General features: G+C 37.5%; 2 pseudogenes; both read left to right on the forward strand.

Annotated features, from left to right (window-relative positions):
- The first annotated feature begins 637 nt into the window (after nucleotides 1-637).
- Nucleotides 638-818, forward strand: LOC113467056 (annotated as a pseudogene).
- Nucleotides 819-6,875: 6,057 nt separating this feature from the next.
- LOC113467057 lies at nucleotides 6,876-7,056 on the forward strand (annotated as a pseudogene).
- The last annotated feature ends 19,384 nt before the right edge of the window (nucleotides 7,057-26,440 follow it).

The raw sequence follows: 26,440 nt of genomic DNA on the forward strand, positions 1-26,440 counted from the left end.
TTTATGCCTCTTATACATAGATTAAAAATATGCAAGACATTTTGCTGACAATAAATATTCTATTCCATATTTGACACTTTGCTGTCGCCACAAAGAAATGAAAACATTATTTGTATTTTGTATGTCAGTTTGTCAGTGCTGTGGGGTGGATTTCATTACGGGACCACTATTAGTTAGGTAGCTTTAGCTACATCTACATTCTGAAGTTGATAAACCCCTCCTTGCTTTCTTAGTTTACCCTAGGTTAGTGGATAGTCCAGGCAAGAACGGCTTCGTTCAAATAAGTAGTCCAGTAACAAAGCTCAGGGGAAAAATTGAACTCATTCAATTTTTTCCAAGTATGAATGAGGGCACGAAATTTTCCTCTCTTTTTTGTCTGCCATAATGATCAGTTCGATTTGAAATTTTTCATAAAATTTGACAAATATGTTTAATTTTTCACACGAACTTTTGACCTTGATCGATCTTTTCGGGGTCACATACGGGCCCTTTCTCTGAGTCCCAATTGGGATCCTGACATAATCGAGCTTTTAAATATTTCTGTGTGAGTTGAAGAGCTTTAAATTTCCCTGAATGACTAGTAAAATGGCCTACCTAAATAAGGAATTTCAATTGTGTTAAGCACAAATGCTTGTCACTCGCTTCTCGGCCTTTTGGCTAAGATCAAAGTGTAGTATCTGTTCTAATCAGCTTAAAATGGCCTAAATAAATCCAACTACAGCTACCAATTTTCCAAGCAAGAGTCCCAGCCACGCCTCTGGTTCGTTCACATACTTACACAAACCTATTGACACTGGCTTTGACAATGGATATTCCTTCTGCCTTTGTACTGTCACAGCTCAACCCGGCACATAACCACAACCTGAAAGCACCAGTTCCGCGTGGATCACTGAAGTTGAGCACGGTTGCGCGTGGTTAGTACCCGGATGGGTGACCATCTGGCCAATAGCGTGCTGCTAGCTTATAAAAAATAAAGTTATTGGAGTCAGAGAATAAAAGACAGCGGCGCAGGCGAAATTTTTTTCGAGAAAATTTAAGTAGCTCCTTCAAGGTTGCATACTTTTTTTTACTGACCAAAGTCTTTTTTCACGTTTACAAAATCATGAAAAAATGGCAGCCTAGTTAGCTTGGAGGGTAGATGGTTTGGATGGTAAGCGCTAGGTCGCGGGATGAATTCCCGCCCGGTTCGGATTTTATGCTAAACAGTTCGTTCTCGGAACGGCTGGCTTTCTCCTATCCTGTCTTCTCTCTTCGCTTTCGGGACGATATGACCTTAGCAGTTAGAATTCTCTCTATCAAAACTCTTGAAAAAAAAAAAATGTTGTCCCCGGCCCCCTTGAGGAGTCCCGCCCTAAGTGGGACCGCGGGCTCAGAACGACCCCCCTGTGACCAACCCTGGACCTGCCTTCATATGCTTTTCTTACTTCTCAAAGAGGTAAACACACTTGAAATATTGTCGTCATATCACAAAAGCTTGAAAGCTTCCATTCTTATGTCTCGGGATTTGAACTGAGGGCTCTGTGTCTGTCTGAAAGCACTTGTAAAACATGCATACTCTCTATTATTAGATAAATAAGTACGTATTTATTTATCTAATAATAGTCAATGTTATATTTTATGTACCTAGGTATCTGTAAATCTGTAGTGCCTACGTATGTAGGTATATCTATTTCGTAAAAAATGTCCAAGAGGAAAAAGAACTACCTATAGGTCTTAAAGGATAGGAAGCAACCTTATCTGGAGATGGAGGGTAGTTATAGTACCTAGATAAATGGACAATTATAAATTATAACGTAAATACAAGATATAAAGTAATATTTATATCTACATGAGTAAGTACAAATATACCAAACAACGGATGAATGGATAGAGGTCTTATGAAAAACAGGATATTAGAAAGCCAGCCGTTCCGGAAAATGAACCTTATCTGTTTATAATCAATCCATCCCGTGTGGGAATCGAACACGCGACCTAGCGCCTCCAAGGCAGACGCGCTACCCACCATGCTAACGAGGCTGGCTTGATAACAGATAAAGGGCATAGCTCCATTTATTTACCTATTAGGGAGCAAGGCGCTCCGCTCCGCCAAGTCAAGAAAATTTGACAACGCTACTAGAGATATTATACACCACAGACCAAGTGGCCATTTCAGGTAGTTGTAGTAACAAGGACTGAGTTCTCAATTCTGAAAGCTGTCTCATTAAAATTAAGAGGAACAAGGCAGATTGTTAAGCCTTATGCTTTTGATGATGGAGCTGGTGTATTGATGATTGAAGTATTGTTATATATTTATATATTTGGTTATGAAAAATAATAATAATAATAATAATAATAATAATAATAATAATAATAATAATAATAATAATAATAATAATAATAATAATAATAATAATAATAATAATAATAATAATAATAATAATAATAATAATAATAATAATAATAATAATAATAATAATAATAATAATAATAATAATAATAATAATAATAATAATAATAATAATAATAATAATAATAATAATAATAATAATAATAATAATAATAATAATAATAATAATAATAATAATAATAATAATAATAATAATAATAATAATAATAATAATAATAATAATAATAATAATAATAATAATAATAATAATAATAATAATAATAATAATCCTCACTGCTGTAATTGAAGACTGAAAAATTAGATAATTGGTGGATGTGTCCATTTCACTATCCATTTCTCACTTCTGGAACTAGTGCAACTGAAGAATGAAAACTATAGAAAATTAGTGGATGTCCCAATTTCACCATCCATTTCTCACTGCTGTAACTGGAAGTGAAGCAGCGTCCAAGCTAGGAACTTTTATTTCAGTCCACCAAAATCCTTTGATTCTAACATAATGATAAAGTTATATGGCCCTACTCCAGTGGTTTTATAATGTGGACCAACCTCAGCGCGGTGGACTTTGGATGTGGAGCCTCTGGAGGTTGGTGGTTTAAGTCCGAGTCAAGTCCTGAATTTGGCAAGGTATAGTACTTAATCGATAATCGAGGAACGATGTTTGTGACCAGCACTCACGCATTCAACCTGTTCTTGTGGACAAATTCGTAAACAATGTTGGGAAAAATTAAAGTTCCATACCTGGGTTGGGATCCTACCCAGGCCCTCCTGAACGCCAGGTGAGTGTACTAACCACTACACCACGGAGATGGTGAGCATACGTAAGGAAGAGGAAATAGAGCTAAAGTGCTATCTAGTGCCCTAGCCAATGTATGTATGATGACTATTGATGACTGATGACAAAAAGGTATTTAACTATAGGTATGTGAATATTGTGATTGTAATCAAAGGGAAACCTATAGAATATTATGTACTGTGAATAGAGAACTCTAAGGACAAAGAAGATGTTTATTGGTTAAAATCTGATGAATCTCCAATAGCCCGAGGCTTAAGGAACTGATGTGATTGGTTAGGAATCTTCATAGCAGCGGTTCTTAAACCCTTGGCCCCCGCTACATAGTGGGGTCAGCTTTACCCAGCGGAGCTTTACCCTCAACAAGCAAGCGGAGACCGGCATTACGCCAGAGGAGAAACCAGCTTTAGAATAGTTTTGCTTGGTTGGTAGCGTGTCTGCGTTGTAAGCTCTAGGCCAGGGTTGTCCAACCCGCGGCCCAAGGGCCGCATGCGGCCCGCGAGTTCATTTCTGCGGCCCGCGAAAGCCCACAAAAACCCGTGTAGAAGGCCCCACCTGTGAGTTGAATTTTTAACTTTGCGGCCCGCCAACTCTCTACCTTGGTCTCTTGTGGCCCTCGGGTGCGCAAAGGTTGGACAACCCTGTACTAGCTTATTAACATTACTAGTCACTCAACATCGTTATCAGCATTTAATCAATCAGTCCTGGCAGGGGAGAATACAAACAAGGGTCAATTTACTACGTAGGTACATTCGTCTGCCTTACTGCTTATTGCTGAAACAATCCTCACTTATTTAAATAAGCAAAACCAACCCTGTCTTCAGTGGCGTAGCGTGGTCTAAATTCAAGTGTAGGGCGTGTAGCGCTCATGCACAGGTCTACCAAGTCCCATCACAGTACATGCCATAGATAGATACAAGATACAAGTGGAAGATAAATAAATAGGCCAACACAAAGCACCTCTATGTGACTAACCTGTCAATATTTTTCGAACGAAATTGCAACAAAAAAACACTCACAGCTCGAAAAAAAACGGGATGAATGGGCTTTTCATTTAGGTTTTTTAAAATATAAATTCTCATTTTTAATTAAAATTGAAAATGTAAAATGTTCAGCATAAAATATGCCCAATTTATTTTCATCATTATTCAAGGACTAGGTGAGAATAGCAAATAGTAGGTATCTAAGATATATCTAACTACTAGCTCAGGGTTGTCCAACCCGCGGCCCAAGGGCCGCATGCGGCCCGCGAGTTCATTTCTGCGGCCCGCGAAAGCCCACAAAAACCCGTGTATCACGTTCTAGCTAGGTCTGTCTGACAGACCTAGCTAGACAAAAAGATGTCGGCCCAGTCGGAAATCTAGTGTCAGACGGTCCGTGTCTTCTATGTATTTTGATCTAATAGGTAACTCCATACATCAATGAATAACCCTAGGTCCTCTGTTTGAAGTGGACTGTAAGGCCGAACATCCCGAGCTATAATTTCAGAGATGTGCAAAATGCTTTTGAAAACCAATTTGAAATGCAAAATGTGAAATGCCTCTAGAAAACCAATTTGAAATGCAAAATGTAAAATGCTTTTTAAAAACCAATTTGAAATGTAAAATGCAAAATGTACATTTTGAAAATGGTTTTTTAAATGCTTTTTAAAATGGATTTTCAAACAATAAGCCCTTGTAACCCTTGTACAAAAACTTTGTTATTTACTAAAATTAAGTGAGAAAAATACAGAAAAATTAAGAAGCAAGTCCAGGAAGTCAATAAAACTGGGCCCAATAAGACCAATTACATAACCTGCTTAGGCTAAAATTCTTCTACTGACCACTGAGAAAACTAAGTATAGCCAAAATGTACTGACAAGTGATTTTTCACTAAATTTAGTGAAAAAAGTCTTTAACTTGAAATAACCACAGATAAATAAAATTAATAACCCCGCAGCATGTTGCCAAGATTCTATAAGGCGAATTTTGGCCAGCCCCGATCAGATGTCTGGGAACCACCGAATTAAAACACCAGGAGGTTTACAAAAAATGAGAAGAAATACTGAAAATCATAATGAAAAATGAAAGTAATCTCGAGGACCCAGTTAACTATCGTGAAAAGTTGAAGTTAAAATGGACATGCTAATTACAATAAAATTGAGATTAAAAAAAAAATCAATTACCTATAATGACCTTTCATGTCACCCAAGACGGTGGATTGGAATTGAGAGCATTTATTTTGTTGATGTTGTTCACATTTTGTTGATGAAAATGCTTAATTAGGAGAGATAGGACAACAATATCATGCTTATCATGTTGAATATGACAAAAAGAGTTTTAAAAACTCGAACCTACACTAAGTTTTTGAGCTACAGCAGGACAGAAGTACACGAAATTGCACTCCAAAAGTCCGAGTCCAAACTATTTGGTACAAATGAAGAAAATGAGTAGGTGTTCCAACATCAAAGAAATCAAGCCTAACAAAACGATAATGAAGAGAGAAAGAAGAAGTAAAGGATGAAATGAAAGGAGAAGGAGGTTAAGAATAAGAACAAGTGGAAGAAGAAAAAGGAGAAGGAGGAAGAGAAGAAGAACATGAAAGAGAAGAAGAACAACAACGAGAAAAACAAGACACAAGACGATGAAGTGGATAAAGAATAAGCAGAAAAAGATGAGAAAGAAAGAAAAAGTAAGAACTGAACTGAACTGAACTGAACAAATTTAATATATTTTTAACAATACAGGGTGGTTCGTGATTTGCGAACCACGCTTATATCTCAGAAACGGCTGGGAATTAAGGAATGAAATAAACGGCATCAACTCTTAAAGCTGAAAAAATAGACTTTTTTTCCAGAAACCTACAATTTGCCCCTTCAGATTAGTCGCGTATGCAATATGCACTGCTTAAAATTTAGTGAAAGTGCTATAGTTGCCTTCATACACATTTTTTTTTTTTTTCCAAAACCAGCGGCGATAGCACCTTGAGGTCGTGATTATGTACCGGGTTGAGATAGGCAAGGTTGGTAAACTTGACTTGTTTTTAAGTTACCACTTCCATGCCAAACTGTAGAAACAATATCTTCTCTCACCTAGTACTGTCTCAGCTCAACCCGGCAGACATTTTGCTGACAATAAATATTCTATTCCATATTTGACACTTTGCTGTCGCCACAAAGAAATGAAAACATTATTTGTATTTTGTATGTCAGTTTGTCAGTGCTGTGGGGTGGATTTCATTACGGGACCACTATTAGTTAGGTAGCTTTAGCTACATCTACATTCTGAAGTTGATAAACCCCTCGTTGCCTTCTTAGTTTACCCTAGGTTAGTGGATAGTCCAGGCAAAAACGGCTTCGTTCAAATAAGTAGTCCAGTAACAAAGCTCAGGGGAAAAATTGAACTCATTCAATTTTTTCCAAGTATGAATGAGGGCACGAAATTTTCCTCTCTTTTTTGTCTGCCATAATGATCAGTTCGATTTGAAATTTTTCATAAAATTTGACAAATATGTTTAATTTTTCACACGAACTTTTGACCTTGATCGATCTTTTCGGGGTCACATACGGGCCCTTTCTCTGAGTCCCAATTGGGATCCTGACATAATCGAGCTTTTAAATATTTCTGTGTGAGTTGAAGAGCTTTAAATTTCCCTGAATGACTAGTAAAATGGCCTACCTAAATAAGGAATTTCAATTGTGTTAAGCACAAATGCTTGTCACTCGCTTCTCGGCCTTTTGGCTAAGATCAAAGTGTAGTATCTGTTCTAATCAGCTTAAAATGGCCTAAATAAATCCAACTACAGCTACCAATTTTCCAAGCAAGAGTCCCAGCCACGCCTCTGGTTCGTTCACATACTTACACAAACCTATTGACACTGGCTTTGACAATGGATATTCCTTCTGCCTTCTGACATTTGCATACATTTCTGCTCCACTGAACGTACAACAATGACGTGCCCAGGGGCCGCCCACAGTGGGCGCCGGCGCCCCAACAATGGGCCCTTTTTAATAAAATAATACCCCTTTTTTAAAAAAAAAAAAAAAAAAAAAAAAAAAAAAAAAAAAAACAAAAAAAAAAAAAAAAAAAAATAATAATAATAATAATAATAATAATAATAATAATAATAATAATAATAATAATAATAATAATAATAATAATAATAATAATAATAATAATAATAATAATAATAATAATAATAATAATAATAATAATAATAATAATAATAATAATAATAATAATAATAATAATAATAATAATAATAATAATAATAATAATAATAATAATAATAATAATAATAATAATAATAATAATAATAATAATAATAATAATAATAATAATAATAATAATAATAATAATAATAATAATAATAATAATAATAATAATAATAATAATAATAATAATAATAATAATAATAATAATAATAATAATAATAATAATAATAATAATAATAATAATAATAATAATAATAATAATAATAATAATAATAATAATAATAATAATAATAATAATAATAATAATAATAATAATAATAATAATAATAATAATAATAATAATAATAATAATAATAATAATAATAATAATAATAATAATAATAATAATAATAATAATAATAATAATAATAATAATAATAATAATAATAATAATAATAATAATAATAATAATAATAATAATAATAATAATAATAATAATAATAATAATAATAATAATAATAATAATAATAATAATAATAATAATAATAATAATAATAATAATAATAATAATAATAATAATAATAATAATAATAATAATAATAATAATAATAATAATAATAATAATAATAATAATAATAATAATAATAATAATAATAATAATAATAATAATAATAATAATAATAATAATAATAATAATAATAATAATAATAATAATAATAATAATAATAATAATAATAATAATAATAATAATAATAATAATAATAATAATAATAATAATAATAATAATAATAATAATAATAATAATAATAATAATAATAATAATAATAATAATAATAATAATAATAATAATAATAATAATAATAATAATAATAATAATAATAATAATAATAATAATAATAATAATAATAATAATAATAATAATAATAATAATAATAATAATAATAATAATAATAATAATAATAATAATAATAATAATAATAATAATAATAATAATAATAATAATAATAATAATAATAATAATAATAATAATAATAATAATAATAATAATAATAATAATAATAATAATAATAATAATAATAATAATAATAATAATAATAATAATAATAATAATAATAATAATAATAATAATAAGTAATAATAATAAAAAAAATTCAAAAAATTAAAAAAAAAAATAATAATAATAAAAAGACAGATAGAAGGTACGTATAGCTAGATAGAAGACCGATAGACTGATTGATTGATTGATTGATTGATTAACAAATCAACGGGTAAAACCCATGTATAGACGTAGAAAACATAAAAAGGTACTTTTTTAATATATAAAGGCCATACATAGATGAGATGTATAACTGAGGAAAGGTGACATAAAGAAGACACAAAAGGCCATCTCAGTCTAATGAAAATGATAAATAATTCAGCTATCATTTAACCGTCTTCAATTTTATAGGCGACTTTTTATGAGACAGTGAAAAGTGCTCTTAGTTCTACTTGGACTGGGTGGGGGGATATACAGGGTGTATGGTGTAGCTGTTAAAATAGGTACTTATAGAATAATGATTCATACCGTATGGGGGTCAACTTTTTACTTTATTCATAAATCAGCGACGTTTATCTGTCCTAATTTCTCGTTTGTAAACAAAATTGTGCCAATTAAGGGTAATGTTACACCAAGCGCGCATCGTTTGCAATCATTTTTCCACAAACATTGGCTTGCAAACAGCGTTCGTGTGTGCGCGGAGTTGATCCGGCTGCTGTCGGTTTAAAGGTAATGTTACACCAAGCACGCATTTGCAAACGTTCGTTTGCAAATGCGTGCTTGGTGTAACATTACCCTAAGAGGTTCTCTATGCTCTATTAAACTGTTGGACACCTCGTTCTAAATAAGAAACGTAAAGGTACTCCTTTTGGGGAGGACACAGTATAGGAAAAGTGTTTGCAGAAAACACTAATAAATCCTGGACATAAAATTTAATGTTTTAATCTATTTTTTCCCCTAGGAATAATTTATTTTCATCATTATTCAAGGACTAGGTGAGAATAGCAAATAGTAGGTATCTAAGATATATCTAACTACTAGCTCAGGGTTGTCCAACCCGCGGCCCAAGGGCCGCATGCGGCCCGCGAGTTCATTTCTGCGGCCCGCGAAAGCCCACAAAAACCCGTGTAGAAGGCCCCACCTGTGAGTTGAATTTTTAACTTTGCGGCCCGCCAACTCTCTACCTTGGTCTCTTGTGGCCCTCGGGTGCGCAAAGGTTGGACAACCCTGTACTAGCTTATTAACATTACTAGTCACTCAACATCGTTATCAGCATTTAATCAATCAGTCCTGGCAGGGGAGAATACAAACAAGGGTCAATTTACTACGTAGGTACATTCGTCTGCCTTACTGCTTATTGCTGAAACAATCCTCACTTATTTAAATAAGCAAAACCAACCCTGTCTTCAGTGGCGTAGCGTGGTCTAAATTCAAGTGTAGGGCGTGTAGCGCTCATGCACAGGTCTACCAAGTCCCATCAAAATACATGCCATTAATATTTATGGGCACTAAAGTGAACTTTTGAGTTGTATGGCCGCCATACACGCCATACATACACGCTACGCTACTACTGTCTTCCTCCTAAAGCCAACCCTGTTTTCCTCTTGAAACCAGCCCTTTCTTCCTTCTAAAACGAACCCTGTATCTTCCTCCTAAAGCCAACCCTGGTTTGAATTCATCCCAGTGTTTTTTTCAATTAAAACCTGATTAATTATTAGCCCGATTACTGAGCACACGTCTGGGCGAAAATTGCATAAATTACAGCCAATACTTTCATGGAGAGGATGCAATCATTATAATAAAGTTAATTAATTAATCGACTTTTTTTTAGTATTGGAAAAAAATGCCTGAGGAAAGCTTACCATTTGAACCGCGTGTTTTATTTATCTGGTTTTTCCATCTCTCTTTGTCTAGTCTCTCTCTCTCTATCTCTCTATCTCTCTATCTCTCTCTCTCTCTCTCTTTCATCGCTTTGTCCTTTTCCCCCTTTCTATCTCTCTCTTCCCTTTGTCTCTTTCTTCTCTCTCTCTCTCTCTCTCCCTTTTTTCCTCATGGAAATGTGGTTTGAAGTGAAACGGAAGCACTCTCTCTTTCTTCTCTGTACTTACTTCTTTTTTAAGGCCGAGAAGAAAAATCTGGTGTGAACATCACACGACTTTCCTTATCCTATTGAATGATGCTTATTTGGGTGTTCTTGTTCTTATACCCTAACTTTTACAATATCTCTAACCGTTTAGTCGGTATAGCTGAAAACCACCAAAAAACGGTCAAAAACCGCTAAAAAGCGCTCAAAATACCGCCAACCGCAGCACCGATCTTAACCGAAAGTTTCGTGTCACATCCTTGTCACATTTGACATCTTCATTCCAAATTTCAAGTCTCTAGCTCTTACCGTTCTCGAGATATTTTGTTTACAGACACACAGACAGACGGACAGACACTCACACGGACCAATGGCTGAAACTTTGGATTTAGGCTCGAGGGACCTCAAAACGTGTTTTGGCACTAAAAACTGACCATCGAAAATTTGACCCGATTATATTACTTTCCTTCCTATAGGATAAGGAAAGTAAAAAGCCAAAAGTCCTAATGCCAGCCACTCACGATCATACTGCCTGACAAACCACGGTCTGTCAGACTGTCGCGTTGGAACGTGCGTGGTGGAAAAAGCTTCAGACCATGGTCTCTAAGACGGTCTGACAGACACAGATGTCAAGATTTTTCCGCCACACATGTTCTAGCTAGGTCTGTCTGACAGACCTAGCCAAAAAGACGATAGTCGGCCCGGTCGGAAACCTAGTTCTGTCAGACGATCCGTGTCTTCTATGTATTTTGATCTAATAGGTAACTCCATACATCAATGAATAACCGTAGGTCTTCCGTTTGAAGTAGACTCTAAGGCCGAACATTCCGAGCTATAATTTACCTCAACGCCATCTCTGGTGTTGATGAATTTATCATCATTATATAATTTATGTAACTCATTCATTATGTAATAATGTAATTTATGTAAGCAATTCATCCTGCATAGTTTACATAAACGTCATGGTTAACATTAACCACCGGGAAGATGGTTAAGCCTGTGGGATTGTTGATTGGAAGCGGTCTAAAGATGATGTCAGAGGGTTTGAAAGAAATACTGAGCCTTACGGTGAGTCCACACGAATTGAGAGTGTGTTTATAGGGGTGAGCTCTTTGTGTATGTACGAGTAAGTCAAGTCATAAAATTTATCGAGATACCTGTACCTACATTATGTGACATTTTTGACCCAGCACCTAAATGGGAAGTATTGTGTCTCTTCTCGCCCATCTGATGAGAGGCATACTACGGGATGGGCATGCTACGACACGAGCCTTACGGTGAGTCCACACGAATTGAGAGTGTGTTTATAGGAGTGAGCTCTTTGTGTATGTACGAGTAAGTCAAGTCATAAAATTTATCGAGATACCTATACCTACATTATGTGACATTTTTGACCCAGCACCTAAATGGGAAGTAGGTATTGTGTCTCTTCTCGCCCATCTGATGAGAGGCATACTACGGGATGGGCATGCTACGACGAAAATTTATCGAGATACCTATACCTACATTATGTGACATTTTTGACCCAGCACCTAAATGGGAAGTATTGTGTCTCTTCTCGCCCATCTGATGACAGGCATACTACGGGATGGGCATGCTACGACACAGACCACATGCGTCTAATGTAGCAATTGTTTCATGGCTACGAAATAAAAACGGCGGTGCAACACTAATCTTTTATTATTATTATTTTATTTTTTGAATGGAAGCGAATTGCTGTTTAAGGTTAGCGTAATCTCTACCTCTACCGTTAAACCCTGTAGATTATTATTATTATTATTTACAAATTTTCGTTTATAAATTGTGTATGATGTTTATCCCTCATCCAGATTTTAATCAATCGTTTGAGTCTTTTTTCCCTCATTAGTGCAAAGTACAGGGTGGCTTGTTGGAATGCTATAGTATTAGTATTAGTATTAGTATTAGTGCTTTATTTTGCTTTATTTAGTGCTAGACTGTCGAATTAGGACATGTAGTCCCATTATCTCAACAGTTTAATATTGCACCACTTTATTTATTTAAATTACAAAGTACAAAATATTGTTTCATGGCTACGAAACAAAAACGGCAGTGGAACACTAATCTTTTATTATTATTATTTTATTTTTTGAATGGAAGCGAATTGCTGTTTAAGGTCAGCGTAATCTCTACCGTTAAACCCTGTAGATATTAAAGTGGAAGATAAATAAATAGGCCAACACAAAGCACCTCTATGTGACTAACCTGTCAATAAACATCGAACGAAATGAAGTGAAATACAAATATTCAATAGAAAAAGAAAAAAAAAAAGAGAGTGTCGAGCTTCCCGATATAGAGCAATAGAGTTCAATATTAAAGTTCCGGAGTTCAATATTAGAGGCCCGAAAGAGTCATTATTTGAGTGGAGTTCCGGCACCCTAGATTTTTTTCTCAGTGGAATGGTATGAAAGATTTCATTCAAGAAATTTAATACTTGTCTGAAGACGAAAGTCAATATTGCCGGAGTTCAATATTAGAGTTCCGGAAGCCAGTCACTCGATTGGGCTTCCGGCACCGTAAATTTTTTCTCACTGGAGGGGGAAAATAAATAATCATGCTAACTTCCAGGCCACCCTGTATGCACTCTAACGCGACACTTCTGCATACTCAAAAATATTCACACTCCGTGGTGAAAGCAAAAAAAAAAGAAGAACTCATCCACGAGCATGACCTCTATCTCATTGGAAATCGGTTGAAAGCTTTTTTCCCCTCATCCCCTCTCCCTCTTCTCTTCCCCTCCTTTTTCTTCCTCCCTTCTACCTCGTTTTCTCCTTCCTTTCCCTACATTCCTCCCTCCTTCTCTCTTTCCTTCCTTTCCTCCATCCTTTTACCTAACTCTTTTTCCTACCCTCATTTTCTCCTCTCTCGTTTCCCTCCTCCTCTCTTCCCCTCCTTTTCTCCTAGTCTCTTCCCCTCTTCTTTTATTCTACCTTCTCCCTTCTCCTCCTCCCTTCCCCTTCTTTTCTCGTTTTCTCCTTCTCCTTATCCCCTCCCTTCTAACTCGTTTCTTCTCTCTCCTGATTCTTTTTATCCTTCCTCCTACCTCCTTTTCTCGTCCCCCTCCTATTCTCCTAGCCTCTTCCCCTCTCTTTTTCTCCTCTCTTCCCCTCCTTTTCTCTTCCCCCTTTTATCTCCTCTCTTCCCCCTCCTTATCTCCTCTCTTCTCCCTCCATCTCACTTCCCCTCATTTTCTCTTCCCTCCTTATCACCTCCCTTCTCTCTCCTTCTCACTTCCCCTCATTTTCTCTTCCCGTCTTTTCTCCTCCCCTCTCCCTTGTTTCCTCCATCCTTCTCCCTCCTAATTCTTTTTACCCTTCCTTTTACCTCCTTTTCTCTTCCCCCTCCTTATCTCCTCTCTTCCCCCTCCTTCTCACTACTCCTCCTTTTCTCTTCCCCCTCCTTATCTCCTCCCTTCTCTCTCCTTCTCACTTCCCCTCATTTTCTCTTCCCGCCTTTTCTCCTCCCCTCTCCCTTGTTTCCTCCATCCTTCTCCCTCCTAATTCTTTTTACCCTTCCTTCTACCTCCTTTTCTCTTCCCCCTCCTTATCTTCTCTCTTCCCCCTCCTTCTCACTACTCCTCCTTTTCTCTTCCCCCTCCTTATCTCCTCCCTTCTCTCTCCTTCCACTCCTTTTCTCTTTCCCCTTCTTTCCTCCTCCCTTCCTTATCTTCTTTCTTCTCCCTTCTTCTCTTTCCCCTCTCTTCCTTCCTTCTTCTGTTTATCGTGGGTTGTAGTTCACAAATGTGACAAGGATGCAACAAAAAACGTTTGGTTGAGATGGTTGCTGCGGTATTTTGACCGCTTTTGGACAGATTTCGACCGTTTTTTCGCGGTTTTCAGCTATAACGACTAAACGGTTAGAGATATGGTAAAAGTTAGGGTAAAATAATACTCAAATAAGCATCATTAAATAGGATAAGGAAAGTCGTGTGATGTTCACACAGATTTTTTTCATAAAGCTAAATCAAAATTTTGAAGGTGTACCTTCAAAACCAAGCCCCCCCAAAAATTTAGGCAAGAACCGCCTATGGTGTGTGTAGGGTGTAGGCACGCGGGTGATTAATTTATTATTATTTATTTATGATCATTATTATGTTTAAAAAAATACGAGTAGGTAGGTGCTACCTATACATACATGGGTTAGTGGGTTACATTGGACATTGTGTAGACGACATTAAGGAGGAAGGTATGATAATATTTGGCAAAGTCGAAACTAAATACCTAGACCTAGATCCCTCTGGACCAGATCCCCCAGATTGGGGCTGCCTGGAAACTACTGGCCGAGTTTTCCAGGCCACTTGCCTCACATGATTGACACAATACGGCGTTGCGCAGAAAGCGCACGGTCAGAGCTGAGCCAGTGACGCTAAAAGCGAAGGGTGCGCATGGGGCTGCCTGGAAACTACTGGCCGAGTTTTCCAGGCCGCTTGCCCCACATGATTGACACAATATGGCGTTGCGCAGAAAGCGCACGGTCAGAGCTGAGCCAGTGACGCTAAAAGCGAAGGGTGCGCGATCGAGATGAAACTCGCGCGCACGACCTAAAAGACAGCTACAGAAAACAATGCTAAAGACCACAATCGCAAACGAGCGGTGCGGTGGATCCGAATATTTTAAAATAACGCTCATAGCCCTGAATGGGGTCAACGAACAACGCCGGGTGTGATAAGGGCTTAAGCCTAGGTACTGATCCGTCATCCCGCGCGAAAAGTGTTCTATAAGGTATACCTAGGTAGATAATAATATGCTTTCCGTAATCCAAAAGCCCGGCTTTAAAATGCGTTAGGACCAAAGAGGTCTGCGGTAAAGGACTCAACAGAACAATGACATAAAAAAAAAAAAAAAATCTGATGACAATGATGATGGCGATTTTTTTTTTTTTTTTTTTTTTTTTTTTTTTTTCCCTTTTCCAAAAAAATAGAGAGTTGGTGGTTTTTTTTTTTTTTTTTTTTTTTTTTTTCATTTACCTATGTCAAGCAAATAGAGTCTACTACCACTACTCTCAGCCTACTACCTACTAGGCTTAGCCTACTATATCTACTAGGGGTCCTGCTGCCTGCTGTCCTCATTGACTCTCAAGGGCAGAAACGTGTCTTTCATGCGAAAGTCTCCCCCACAATGTTTTTTAGACAGCACTCAACTTCAGTGGCGAAGGTTTGATAGAGAGAACTGTAACTCATCGTCCCGAAACCGAAGAGAGGAGGACAGGACAGGAGAAAGCCAGCCGTTCCGAGAACGAACATTATCCGTTCTGAAACCCACAGCCTAGCGCTTTCAAGGCAGTCGCGCTACCAACCAAGCTGCTGTTGTTTTTATAAAATGCAACACAAGGTGAACTTTCCCTCCGAAATTTTTTTGGAAACCGATTCTGATGGCGGGCCATTTTGGATTTTTTATTGTTTAGAAGCCTTATCCTAGTCCGTTTTCCACTCCTTTTCCTCTTTTGTTTCATCTCCCTTCCTCCCATTCCTCTATTCCCTTACCTGTCCTTTCTCCACTACTTCATTTCCATACCTTGCTTATTCCCTTCTCTTATCCTGTCCCCTTTTGGCTCTCTTCTCACGTCTTTTTGTCTCTTCTTCCATCCTCCCATTCCTCCATTCTCGTACCTCCTCACTTGTTCTTTCTCTTCATCCTCTGCCACGTCTTCTTCTCTTTCACCTCCTCGTCTCAACTTTTCCTTCCTTCTGAAGTGTCCGGGACATTATTAGTCTAAATTAGACAGTGGTTGAGTGTGGGTACTGAGAGTTGGTGTGTGCGTATCATTTGATTGGTGTTGGGGTAGGAGCACTTTACACGCCTTTGAGTGAGACTAGCGAGAGTGAGTGAGAGTCTGTGTATGATAAAGGGTTCAGGGTTGGAAGATTTTTTTTATGTGGTTTCAATGGCACTGTATAGGGTGGATTTCAAGTTTTTAGTGACACGGGTTTTACCCTCCCCGTTCAGAGACAAGCTACCAGCCACACCAATTGACCTACCCCAACCTCTCACAGTGGGGTCAGGAAAAGGCAACAGGACGCGATTGACCAGATGGTCACCCATTCGGATACTAACCAACGTTAACTTCAGTGACCCATTGAGCAGGATTACTTCCTGAGGCACTCTTTTCCATCCAATTTCCATCCAACCCTTTTTATGAGGCCAAACAAATTTAATATGTTTAATATGGGACGACAAACTCAATTGCAGGAGGGATTTTTCCCTCTATCTCTTCCTGCCATCACACAAGTGTTCAAGCCTGGGACACATGGGATATTATGTTGACAAGGGGGTAAAAGAAAGGGGCAGAAAAAAGGGAAAAAACAACAATTACGACTCCTATTCGTCCCCTGCTGATGTGTCAGGAGTTATAATTGTGTGTCAACATTTCGACAGTCTCATCAGATAACCTCATCACGCTTTCGACAGGCAAAAGGTGTTCAAATTGCTACCTGGTGTCCGACATGACCTGTATTTTGTGTCATTTTAAACGGTGCCGTTGTTTAAGTGTGTTTTTCTGGGTCAGAATCGTCGAGATCGTTATCTTGGGATATAGGATGGCTTTGGTCAACTTTGAAGCTTATGCAATTGAGCTGTTGATGTGTAACCAAGAGGACTGTGGTTCGAATCCTAGCCATATAAAAATAATAGAAAGTAATAAATGTGAAGTGTTTTTCAAACATCAGATTCGTAAAAACTAAGCCTCGGAATGGGCTTTTTGTGAAATGTGGTGTATCACCATTGGAGCACATTTCGTCAAAATCAGACAAAACAATTAGAAAAATCGAGTTAAAGCTAGAACTCATTTATTCGTTCAGTAATACGGATATTTCCACTTATTCTATTCTAGTTTTAGGAACCTACTTCCTATGAAATTCATCTATCAACTTACCTAAATAAATGCCTAATACATACTACCTGTTTCACCTAATATTTTAATTCCACAATAAAGCTCTGGAAATCTGAAATGACGAAATGACCTATATCTAATCTAATTATTATATCACAAGAATATTCAATGATATGATATATTACTATAGGTATCTTCCTCTTATATTATTATGGTCGCTCATGTGATCTATAAAATTACTGTGACAGTACTTGTGGTACTGTGACAGTACTCAAACTCTGCGTACAGGAAAAGTATCATTAATATTTTTTCCCTCATTAGTGCAAAGTACAGGGTGGCTTGTTGGAATGCTATAGTATTAGTATTAGTATTAGTATTAGTGCTTTATTTTGCTTTATTTAGTGCTAGACTGTCGAATTAGGACATGTAGTCCCATTATCTCAACAGTTTAATATTGCACCACTTTATTTATTTAAATTACAAAGTACAAAATGGTAGGTAACAAATTACATAATAATAATAAAGAAAGAAGTGAAATACAAATATTCAATAGAAAAAGAAAAAAAAAAAGAGAGTGTCGAGCTTCCCGATATAGAGCAATAGAGTTCAATATTAAAGTTCCGGAGTTCAATATTAGAGGCCCGAAAGAGTCATTATTTGAGTGGAGTTCCGGCACCCTAGATTTTTTTCTCAGTGGAATGGTATGAAAGATTTCATTCAAGAAATTTAATACTTGTCTGAAGACGAAAGTCAATATTGCCGGAGTTCAATATTAGAGTTCCGGAAGCCAGTCACTCGATTGGGCTTCCGGCACCGTAAATTTTTTCTCACTGGAGGGGGAAAATAAATAATCATGCTAACTTCCAGGCCACCCTGTATGCACTCTAACGCGACACTTCTGCATACTCAAAAATATTCCCACTCCGTAATGAAAGCAAAAAAAAAAAAAAAGAAGAACTCATCCACGAGCATGACCTCTATCTCATTGGAAATCGGTTGAAAGCTTTTTTCCCCTCATCCCCTCTCCCTCTTCTCTTCCCCTCCTTTTTCTTCCTCCCTTCTACCTCGTTTTCTCCTTCCTTTCCCTACATTCCTCCCTCCTTCTCTCTTTCCTTCCTTTCCTCCATCCTTTTACCTAACTCTTTTTCCTACCCTCATTTTCTCCTCTCTCGTTTCCCTCCTCCTCTCTTCCCCTCCTTTTCTCCTAGTCTCTTCCCCTCTTCTTTTATTCTACCTTCTCCCTTCTCCTCCTCCCTTCCCCTTCTTTTCTCGTTTTCTCCTTCTCCTTATCCCCTCCCTTCTAACTCGTTTCTTCTCTCTCCTGATTCTTTTTATCCTTCCTCCTACCTCCTTTTCTCGTCCCCCTCCTATTCTCCTAGCCTCTTCCCCTCTCTTTTTCTCCTCTCTTCCCCTCCTTTTCTCTTCCCCCTTTTATCTCCTCTCTTCCCCCTCCTTATCTCCTCTCTTCTCCCTCCATCTCACTTCCCCTCATTTTCTCTTCCCTCCTTATCACCTCCCTTCTCTCTCCTTCTCACTTCCCCTCATTTTCTCTTCCCGTCTTTTCTCCTCCCCTCTCCCTTGTTTCCTCCATCCTTCTCCCTCCTAATTCTTTTTACCCTTCCTTTTACCTCCTTTTCTCTTCCCCCTCCTTATCTCCTCTCTTCCCCCTCCTTCTCACTACTCCTCCTTTTCTCTTCCCCCTCCTTATCTCCTCCCTTCTCTCTCCTTCCACTCCTTTTCTCTTTCCCCTTCTTTCCTCCTCCCTTCCTTATCTTCTTTCTTCTCCCTTCTTCTCTTTCCCCTCTCTTCCTTCCTTCTTCTGTTTATCGTGGGTCTAATGAGACATTTTGTGTGACACTCGTCAGCTTGCCGCACATCCTACTTTATACAGTGTTGTCAAATGGTGACTCAGGAGTAATCAGAACAGATAATGAAAGTTGATTCACTCATCACCTAGATTTCTACAAGTTCAAATATACATAGGTATTTTATTTATAGATTATATTTTTTTCACCAATTCGTAGGTAAAATAGGTAAATACATACCTACAAAATGTATTAGGAAATTATTTATTTCAAAATAGAACCTGGGGCAGCTTTTTTTTCTGGTCTATTCCTGATGTTCAGATTGTACCTAGGATGAAAAAGTTCAAAGTTCAAATCAATGTCAGACAAAAGCTAGAAAAGGACAAAAAATGGGCGAGACATTTTGTGTGACACTTGTCAGCTTGCCGCACATCCTACTTTATACAGTGTTGTCAAATGGTCAGGAGTAATCAGAACAGATAATGAAAATTGATTCACTCATCACCTAGATTTCTAGAAGTTCAAATATACATAGGTATTTTATTTATAGATTAAATTTTTTTCACCAATTCGTAGGTAAATACAAAATGTAGGAAATTATTTATTTCAAAATAGAACCTGGGGCAGCTTTTTTTCTGGTCCATTCCTGATGTTCAGATTGTACCTAGGATGAAAAAGTTCAAAGTTCAAATCAATGTCAGACAAAAGCTAGAAAAGGACAAAAAATGGGTACAGCGTGTTCGTATTTTAAAAGCTGGAATCGCAATAATTATCAAAGTCGATTCCATATTCTCGGAATTTCATTTTCTGAATTAATCCTTCCAAATTTTAATGAAAAGTATTTTTCGTTTCCGTTTAATAAGTTGGAATTAAAAGAAAAGACGCGAGTATTAAAATAATGATGTTTTTCCAGTGGCGAAGGGTAAGATTATCAGGAGCTTTAGAACAAGGATTCCCAGAACCTCTACAGGAAATGGGTCAGATTAAATATCTTTTTGAAAAAAAAAAAAAATAAAAATAACGATCTTTAGTAGCTAATTAGGTATTAACACTAAAGGGACATGATAACTAACTTGATGGCTTGGCTTGCTAACATCAAAGTAATGAAGGAAAATGGGTCGACTTTACTATTTACAGACCTAATGAAAAATTCAACTTTCAAAAATGATAGGTACCTAGATATAAGGGTAACTAACACGTACCTACCAATATCAGCTATATATTATGTTTGTATAAAAAACATGTACAACTTGGGTAGGAACTTATATATACCTTTGCAAACCGGCTGATATTCAAATACAACCTGAAGCGTAATATCCAGATCTTTGGAAGTTACCTGTTAGCTAAATACCAAGAAATTTGGAAGAAATCTAAATAGACTCATAAGTCAGATGAGTCACTTCTGAAATTGCCTACCTGCTACTTGACGATGGAACATCAGTACCCACTACTTAATGATGGAACATCAGTACCCGCTACTTAATGATGGAACATCAGTGATGTCAGCATTCATATCATTGATGACAACAATGTCATCTGAGTGTTATATGTACATAGTTTGTCCTTTGTCTTTTCATCATTTGGGGAAAATGGAAGGAAAACGGGCCCCCTGGACGCCAACGAATATCCTGGCTACAAATCCTTAGCCTTAGAAAGTGGTTCGAGAGTGGGGACAACAACGGATAGAACTATTCCGGAAACAAAGAGGAGATCGAAATAGATCAGTTGCGCTTACTTGGGTGATGTTTCAAAGTCATAGAGCAGGAAAAATGAGGACCGACGGAATTTTTCTTTTTCTTCTAGGTACGACTCTTCTAGATACCGAGATAAATCGATTAAAAAAAAATACCGGTAAATCGTGAAGTTTGACGTCACGGCATACGCTCCCGTAGGCGATGACGTCATGTGACGTCATTCAAAGCGTTTCTGCGTATTTTGACGTGAAATCTGACGTCACAACTCTTTGAACTTTTTCATTAGAACGGCAATTAAAAATTGAATTTTCGTAGAAGATAATTAGCTAGGTAGCTCCAATATGCGCACGAGTAGTGTGAGACCCCCACGTGAGTTATTAGTTAGGAGCCACCTTGATTCCTGGAATTCGTCATTAATCATCAACCTGGATTTATTTTATACTACAACTAGGCTATTAGCTCTAATCATTATAGTAATTATCTCTCTTGTACTTGCGGGTTCGATTCACGCCTGGGGTGAACTTTATCCTGAACAAATAAGGTCAGCCACTCACTAGCACGTAGACCTGACACCCCTGATAAGCACACACCATCAGGTAGATCTAATCAAGTGTATCGGTCGTCAGGTCTACCTGATAGCGAGTGGCTGGCCTAAGGTTCGTTCTCAGGACGGTTGGCTTTCTCCTAAAAGGCGGGTTCGATTCACGCCTGGGGTGAAATTTATCCAGAACAAATAAGGTCAGCCCCTCAATAGCACGTAGACCTGACACCTGATAAGCACACACCATCAGGTAGATCTAATCAAGTGTATCGGTCGTCAGGTCTACCTGATAGCGAGTGGCTAGCCTAAGGTTCGTTCTCAGGTCGGTTGGCTTTCTCCTATAACCTATATCCTGTTCTCCTTACGCTCTTCGACTTCGGGACCATGAGACCACCGTTGTTACAGTCTGCTCTATCAAACCGCTTACGCACCTACACAAGCCTACACGCGCCTGCTCGGCGCGCCACGAACTTTAGTGTTCCCACGGCGCGTGGCTCGTCGAACTACGGACGCTATATCCTGTTCTCCTTAAGCTCTTCGACTTCGGGACCATGAGACCACCATTGTTACAGTCTGTTCTATCAAACCGCTTACGCACCTACACAAGCCTACAAGCGCCTGCTCGGCGCGCCACGAACTTTAGTGTTCCCACGGCGCGTGGCTCGTCGAACTACGGACGAGACTCGCCACGCCACGCGCCGTGAGAACATGGCTTAAAGGCAACGCTGGGTATGATAAGTATCTTAGGTGACCATCTGGGTTGTCGCGTGCCGCTGGTTTTTCCCGGCACCACTCAGGCTAAGGTAAACGCGAGGAGGCGGGTAGCTTGTCTCCGAATGGAGGGTAAAACCCCTTCACCAAACTAACAGTTATGCAGTTAGACCTCTATCAAACAGTCTAGATAATTATGTTATGTATGGGTATTGGGTACCTACCTAAGTACATGAGATGTACTTGGGTCTGTTTGTATTTGCAGAAAACTATAGTAATAGTGCTATAGTAATGTAACTATATTTATACAACGCGTGCTGGAAAATATGTAAACAAACTTGATTGCAATTGGCATTAGCATATGACATCATGACAATGATATGAAGCATCATAGTAATGATAGTCAGATAGTCCATAGTACTCACACTCAGTTCACACTAGTTTGTAGTTCCCCGTTCTGTGAATAGGTGAATACAGAATGAGAATGCAAACCATTGCTAATATACATATCATACATATATTGCAGTTTGACTACCACGAGGCATTCAATGAACTCAAAGTGGCCCGAAACGAGATATATCATAGGTACTAATAGTTCAAAGAATTGTGGACCATACTAAGAAAAACGGAACTGACAAGAGTTTTCAAGGTTAAATGAGGCCCTAAATCTAATTACTGGGTAAAAGGCTCAACTTTAAGGTCACTTCTAGTTCCAAAAGAAACTAAGTCTCAAAGTTTCAGTCAGGCGCAACTTTTTACCTCTTCGGACGATATAAACCATATTCCCATCACCAACAAAAATAAACTCTACAACAAGAAATCAAAATGCACATTGTAGAAACAGGTGATGCTCCAACTCACAGACTGGTAATAAAATGACGCAGACAAGACATTTATTCCTTTCTCGTACTGAAATAAAATTTCAATTATTGCATGAATGTGGGTCCCGAAAAATGTTGTTCCTCAATTACGAGTAAAGCTAGGCTAGCTCATTTTTAGTCCGTCCTTCCTTTATTATTATGACTTGATTTGAACTGGAACCACCAACCTTTCCGAAATCTAACGCGCCAACCACTGCACCACCTAGGTTGTTTGTAATACTGTTATTTAGATCAAGATGACCCTCTAATCCCATTTTGCCAGTCTTAAGGTGGGTTTAGGTTTTGAGGAGCACAAGACAGCAAATTCCGTTTGATCAAGTGTGGTGTGTTTTCCCAAGACTACACTTACCCGTCGACACTACTTCTTCTCTAATTCTGTATACTTATTGTTTGTAATACTGTTATTTAGATCAAGATGACCCTCCAATCCAATTTTGCCAGTCTTGAGGTGGGTTTAGGTTTTGACGAGCACTAGAAAGCAAATTCCGTTTGATCAAGTGTGGTGTGTTTTCCCAAGACTACACTTACCGGTCGACACTACTTCTTCTCTAATTCTGTATACTTATGATGTATTGTAATGATAAAAGAACGTTGTGAAAATGTCAACGTTAAATAACAACCTGAACTCCCTTCTTTCTTTGCCTTCCCCTTCATTTATACCTCCAGGTCGCTTTCTTCCTAATTCCCAACGACCTAGTTATCCTATAAGAAGATCCTAGCAATTTGTGCCGTCGATAGGTTTGAAGTTCTGACACAGATGATTTTCATTTTGGTAGGTACTTTTGAGAATTGTGGAACTGATTGGCAATTAAAGATTCTAAAAGTCCGCAAATGGTCACTTCCAAAGAAATTGGGCACCAATTGACAACCCTTTGGTAGTTAGTTGTAGCGTATAAAAGGGTGATGTCTCCTTCAGTTGCATTCGCCGGACTCTTCAACGTTGCTTCGCTTATAGAGGGAAAGGGAACTATATAGTTAAGTGACCAGAAAATGGAATGATACGGAAGATAGGATAGGAGAAAGTCAGTCGTTCCGAGAACGAACCTTGGATGTAATTCACAGGCGTCCGGGGAACACTTGACCTCATTTCTTTCAACTGACAATTCTGCTAAATTGATTCAACTGATCAACAGATTTTGATATGAAAGTTTCTTGAGTAGAAATTACTCATATTAAATTTATGTAAATATTTGCTCATAGATATGTAGTAGAAATCACTCATATTAAATGTATGTAAATATTTGCTCATAGATATGTAGTAGAAATCACTCATATTAAATTTATGTAAATATTTGCTCATAGATAGTAGAAATCACTCATATTAAGTCCCACCAAGTCAAGATTAAATTTATGTGCGCATTTGCTCATAGACGGTCGTGGATACTTCAAATACGCCCCAGTATTTCTGTGATTTCCATCTGAAATAAATATTGATTTCTAGCTCTCATTATAGATTCGCCTTATCTTGAAGTTCAATCTTATATCATCAAAGACAAGTTTTTGAAGTTCATTTGTTTCTTTGCTTCGAACATTCCACTTTTGAAACGATTCCAATTGATGAAGTGAGTTTCGTTTGAAGCTCCTTTTCAAGATAAAGCATCGAGTGTTGTTATCAAAGAGTCGGGGTGAATCTGCGTTTGTTGAATGCAAATTGCAAAATAGGTAGGTTTTACAAAATACCTAGATAAGAAACAAGCAAACAAGAAACGTTTTATAGTTTTCAAGTACTAATTTGTCTGTGACTCTGAATGGAATCCGATTTGTCAGTTGCCTAATCATACAAAATTCACAATCACTTGGATATTTTGTGTTTAATGGCAAGTCCATAGAGTTTTTACTTTCTTTTACCAATGTATAGCGGATTTATAATACTAATGAGAACGTATTGCAATCGGTCCAAATTTTCAAAATTGGGAAATGGTTGGAAATATCCTCGTTCCGAGAACGAACCTTCGCTCCAAGATACGTATTCGAAAACAAAGAACCAAAACCATCAATTTTATGCCTCTTATACATAGATTAAAAATATGCAAGACATTTTGCTGACAATCTACTAAGCGACTTTGTGATAGAGAACGTCAGATATGACAACACTTCTTCTTCGCCTTTTCCCGTGTACAGACGGGGTCGGCGTTTTTCGTCAGCCTCTCAATCAGCCCTAACTAGGGTGATTGCCTTGGGCTGACATTTGGCTACAAATTTTGATATGACAACACTAAAACTACTAAAAGATGTAGATAAATAATCAAAGCTTCTTGTACTTAAACCTGATTTGGTGGCGTAATGGTTCCTGGACATGGCGCTCCTGAACAGGAGGGTGTGGGTTCGATCTCGCCTGAGGTACATATGGAATTTCGTCTTGATTCATTTGAGATATAGGTACACAGGTTTCACCACAAAATACCTACATACGGTGGAACTAAGGTTGGAAATTTGCAAATAATCAAAGCTTCTTGTACTTAAACCTGATTTGGTGGCGTAATGGTTCCTGGACTTGGCACTCCTGAACAGGAGGGTTAGGGTTCGATCTTGCCTGAGGTACCTACATATGTTATTTCGTCTTGATTCATTTGAGATATAGGTACACAGGTTTCACCACAAAATACCTACATACGGTGGAACTAAGGTTGGAAATTTGCATGGGGGCTCATTTACCCTCCGAAGCCGAGTGCACCTTGAAATCCAAGGGGAATACCGAAACAGTTTCAATTATGTCCGATGTCAAAACATCTGGTATAGTTATTACCCACTCTACAAACTTGGTAGACTTCGTAGAGTCTCCGTGGTTTTGAGAATAATAGAAAGTAAAAAGTCTATTAGTATTTTGAAGAGATTTTCCAGGAATGGCAATTGAATGTTCAAAACATCCGAACCAAGACCAAGAGGCAAGTTCCAAGTATGGTTGAATAGGTCTGTTATTGTGTCTGTGGTGTGTTTGTGTAGGCGTGTGTAAATAGACTTTGTGCAAGAAGTATCGTGAGAAAGGGGCAGGATGAGTAAGCAGAAAGTCCCTAGTCACCGTAATCAGTATCTGCTGATAAATAACATGCAACAACCAATAGCTAACATTATAGTCAATAGACATAGTTATGCCATTAGGATTCTGTCCGTTAGAGAGTACCCAGACACCTAATAGTAAGATAGTAAATCAGAAGGTATGTCTTTCTATTTATCAAAATCAAAACGCCTGTGTTGTGTTTGTGTAGGCGTGTGTAAATAGACTTTGTGCAAGAAGTATCGTGAGAAATAGGCAGGATGAGTAAGCAGAAAGTCCTAGTCACCGTAATCAGAACTATCTGCTGATAAATAACATGCAACAACCAATAGCTAACATTATAGTCAATAGACATAGTTATGCCATTGGGATTCTGTCCGTTAGAGAGTATCCAGACACGTAATAGTAAGATAGTAAATCAGAAGGTAGGTATGTCTTTCTATTTATCAAAATCAAAACGATTGCTACACAAGAGACAATTTACAACAATGGTCTCCATAA

Source organism: Diaphorina citri, unplaced genomic scaffold (genome assembly GCF_000475195.1).
Source record: "Diaphorina citri unplaced genomic scaffold, Diaci psyllid genome assembly version 1.1 scaffold390, whole genome shotgun sequence".
In the NCBI taxonomy this organism is placed as follows: Eukaryota; Metazoa; Arthropoda; class Insecta; order Hemiptera; family Psyllidae; genus Diaphorina; species Diaphorina citri.